This window comes from Hemibagrus wyckioides, linkage group LG07, assembly GCF_019097595.1.
Source record: "Hemibagrus wyckioides isolate EC202008001 linkage group LG07, SWU_Hwy_1.0, whole genome shotgun sequence".
In the NCBI taxonomy this organism is placed as follows: Eukaryota; Metazoa; Chordata; class Actinopteri; order Siluriformes; family Bagridae; genus Hemibagrus; species Hemibagrus wyckioides.
The window spans coordinates 9,841,489-9,846,124 of record NC_080716.1 but is presented as its reverse complement, the minus strand read 5'-3'; positions in this window follow the sequence as shown (position 1 = coordinate 9,846,124).

Sequence of the window (4,636 nt, the reverse complement as noted above, 5' to 3'; positions counted from 1 at the left end):
TGATCAAAATATTTTTCACTACAAATATGAGATATACTGTGTTCTTATGTAATTTAACCTCTTCCACTCTTCACACTTATTTTACTACCCTTCTTTTAACAATTCCATACTTTCTGGGAAGTACCTTGACTTTACTACTCTCGCGTGCTTTTCCTGTTTTTTTGGCTCTTTTTTCTCCACTGGGAGGATGGGGGCCATTTCTCTTGTGATTGATTTATCTGCATGGTTTTAATGCTTTCGACAAACTTTTTTTTTTGCTGCATAGTCTTCCTTGAACTGAAGTATGCACCTTTTGCACAAATTCTGCTAGCCTTTTATATATATTTATATATATACAATGTTCATTCATATATATATATATACAAATGGTTACATTTCACAACTATGCCCATGTGGACAGAGTTTTGCAACCTTGCAAGTCAAAAGGTTTTAGTTCTCGTTTTATTTCCTTCCTGTACAACTTCCAGCACGATCTCTCCACATGCCCTCTTTTTTTTTGAGCAATTTGGTTAAAGGTGAGGAAGCAGTAGCATACATTACACTAAAGTACACCCACAATTACAGACTTAACATACTGTCATAAAATCTAACAGGTTTTCATTTAATTGAAACACTTTTATATTGGTAAGAGGTCACACAGCTTGGAACATATTATATATCTTATAGTGTAAGCTCACTAAACACAGCAGGTCAAGTCAACAGATGACAAAAACACTGCAGTGGGTCCTTTTAATTTTTAAATGCTTTAAATAAAATAAAGCAAACAAGAAGATCAAGCACCAGAGTGATTGGTAATCTGGGTAATGTAGCATAATAAAGATATGCAGATGATATAATCTATTATAAAAGTGTCTTTCTTTGGGATTATTATATTGTATATAACTTGCTATAATGAACAATTTCAATTAAATTAAACAATAAATGTGTTCAAAGGACAAAGTTGCAGAGTATTTTCATCCAATTCAGGTAAAAGGAATAGCACTCTATGGTCAGTGGACACAGACATTACAAGACACTAGATTTCTTCCTTTGTGTTGCTACTAGGCCTTCACTGCAGCTGCCTTCTTTTCTTATTTGTTGTTGGGGAGGTTTGCCTTTAGTTTTTCCTTCAGCAAATAGAATGTATGCTCAGTTGGATTCAGTTCAGGTGATTGATTTATCCATTGCTGAACATATCCCATATTTGGGGGTTAGAGTGCAGGGTCAGCCATGATGCAGCACCCCTGTAGCATGGTGGGTTGAACCATGATCTGCTGGTCAATGACCCAGAGCTTTAACCAGTTGAGCTACTACTCCCCCCGGGCAGTGGGGCAGTGGCTTGGGAAATATAAGAGCACTTAGTCTTTTCCTATGCTGAGTAATTCAATTTGAATCTACAAGAACCTGAGAAGACAGAATTTCTCCAGTTTCTCCAGAATTTTTCATTATCTCATCTTACATCTTGTCAGTATGGTTTAAGTTAATCGAGTTGTGCTATCCTATTCAAGACCCAGCTTCATGACCTTTAACATAAAGTGGCAAAAAGAATGTAACTTGAAAGTAGTTATTTTAAGTCCATTACTTCAAGAAATATTACCCCCCCAATAAATAAATAATAATAAAAAAAATCACAGCTGAAGAGAACACTACAGCATCATGAGGTTGCTGTGAATATGCTTACTTGTCAGGGTGATTCTCAAATTAATGTCTTATAGACGGTACATACCATAAAAAAATTATAAAAATATTATAGCTTTGTGGATATAATATTATTTAAGAAAGTTCCATTTAAATTGGAATCAGCAATTAGGACATTATGTGCAATCGCTATTTACTACTGTTAAAACTGTTTGTTCCTTATTTGCATTTGTTAAGTGCCTGCAATGATAATTATGTACTACACAGTAAGAGACATTAATATATGTACAATTATATCTAGCATATAATCATTTGTAGTTCATGTATGGACCATGTGGCACAAAGTATACTTTTTGGTTCCTCTAGGATATGACATGCAGTAAAAAAAAAAAAGCTTACATTTCACCACATTTAGAAGGTTTAACAGTCTTCCTGGAAAACTACAGGAAATTACGTACATACACATCTATATAACAGTCACAAGCACATTTTACAACAGCAAACTTTACTCCAGTTTCAGAAAATATTGCTTAATTTAAAGCTTGTTTTATGTGCTCATGTCAATCCAGGTAAATTCATTTCAGTTTAGATCAAATCAGTTCAATGTACTTTACTAGGATGAGACTTGCTACACTGAGACCTGGCTACATGATGGCATACCTGATTCCAGCATTAATATAGATGGCTTCAGTGCATTGCAGGCAGATCGGAGACGAGAGGAGTGCAGTAAGAGGAAAGGAGGAGGACTGGCTGTTTATATTAATAATATGTGGTGCCACCTGTGTCATGTGACTGTGAAAGAGCGTGTTTGCAGCCCTGATATTAAACTTGTGGCTGTGGGGCTTCATCCATACTATTTGCTCATACACTCGGTCACTGCCAGACTTCTGACTCAACACCCTGACGCTCTGTATCTCATGACTGGCAACTTCAATCAAGCGTCCCTCACGAGGACATTTCCTACCTTCATGCAATATGTTGATTGCCACACCAGAGGTGTCAGGACCCTAGACTTGATGTATTCAAATGTTAAAGGGGCCTATAGTTCTTCAGAACACCCCCCCCTTAGAAAGGTCAGACCATAACCTGATTTATCTTCTGCCAGAATACACACCACTGGTTAAGCGGCAATGTGCTGATGTCAGAAAGGTGAGGAAATGGTCTGATGAAGCCAGTGCTTTGAGGCTACAAATTGGGAGGTACTCTGTGAGCCACATGGTGAGGACATTGACAAACTGACAGAGTGCATCATGGAATATATCAATTTCTGTCGACATCTGCATGCCCCTAAAAACCATCCACTGCTTCCCCAACAACAAACCCTGCATCACCAAAGACATTAAAGCTGCACTCAATGAAAAAAAGAGGGCTTTCAGGTTTGGAGACTGGGAGGAAGTCAAGAGGGTTCAAAGACTGCTGTCTGTCAAAATAAGGGAGGGAAAACAGTTCAGGAGGAAACTGGAAAAGAGTCTGCAGCATAATAACATGAGGGAGGTGTGGAGAGGCATGAGGACAATCACTGGCTACAAGACCAGCACCCAGGTGATGGAGGGTAATATGGATTATGCAAATGAGCTTAATCTATTCTTCAATAAATTTGATGTCAGGCCTCAGATGCAACCTTCCTTCTGCCCCACTACATGTTCACCATTTCATCCCCCTCAGGTAGTGGCCACTATTCCAGATTCCTCTGGAACCATCACCATCTCAGTGGATCAAGTGAAAAGGGAACTAAGCAGGGTTCACCCCTCAAAGACTGCAGACCAAGAAGGAATCAGCCCGAGAATACTGAAAGCCTGTGTCTTGCAACTTTGTGGAGTACTCGAAAACATCTTCAACCTAAGCCTGACTGAGGTTCCCAGTTCTATGGAAAACATCATGCCTAGTACCAATACCAAAGGTAGCATGGCCCTGTGCCTCTAAAGATTACAGGCCAGTAGCACTGACCTCTCATTTAATAAAAGTTTTTGAGAGACTGATCCTCAGTTCCATTCATCCCCTCTCCAATCCCTTCCTTGATTCCCTACAGTTTGCCTACCAGCCTCAACTCAGAGTGGACGATGCCATTATCCATCTTCGTCACTGCACTTACACCCACCTAGAGAAACCGGGGAGCTCTGTGAGGTTTATATTTTTCGACTTCTCATGTGTTTTTAACACCATCAGGCCCACCCTACTGGGAGAGAAGTTGAAGAACATGAATGTGTACACTCATCTGGTTTCATGGATTATGGACTACCTCACCAGACGTCACAGAACTGTATGTCCAACACCATGATCTGCAGCACTGGTGCTCTCAGGGAACAGTTCTTTCTCCCTTTCTCTTCACCCTGTATACATCAGATTTCAGACACAACTCGGAATCCTGCCACCTTCAGAATTTCTCTGATGCCTCTGTGATTGTCGGATGTATTCAGGGAGGTAACACCTCAGAGTATCAGACAGCAGTGGACACTCAATGTTGGGAAATCAAAGGAACTAGTAGTGGACTTTAGAAAATCCAGAACCCCAGTCTCTCCTTGGTCTTTCCATGGTGAGAAATTTGAGATTGTTGAGGATTACAAATACCTGGGAGTCCATATTGACAACAAACTGGACTGGAGACTAAACTCAACAGTGCTCTACAAGAAAGGTCAGAGCAGGTTGTACTTGAGGAGGCTCAGGTCCTTCAATGTCTGCAACACCATACTGCAGATGTTCTATGAGTCTGTGGTGTCTAGTATCATTTTCTATGCAGTGGTCTGGTGGGGAAGTAACATGAAGGTGGCAGAGAGAAATAAACTGGAAAAACTAATCAGGAGGGCTGGCTCTGTACTTGGCATGGAGCTGGACCCAGTTCACGTTGTTGAGAGAAGGATGCTGTCAAAACTCCATTCAATCCTAGACAATCCTTCTCATCCAATACACAGTGTGCTGGTTGATCAAAAGAGCACATTCAGCCAGAGACTGATCACTGCCAAGTGTTGTACTGAGAGCTTTCAATCCTGTGGCAATTAAATGTACATAGTTATTATGGGCC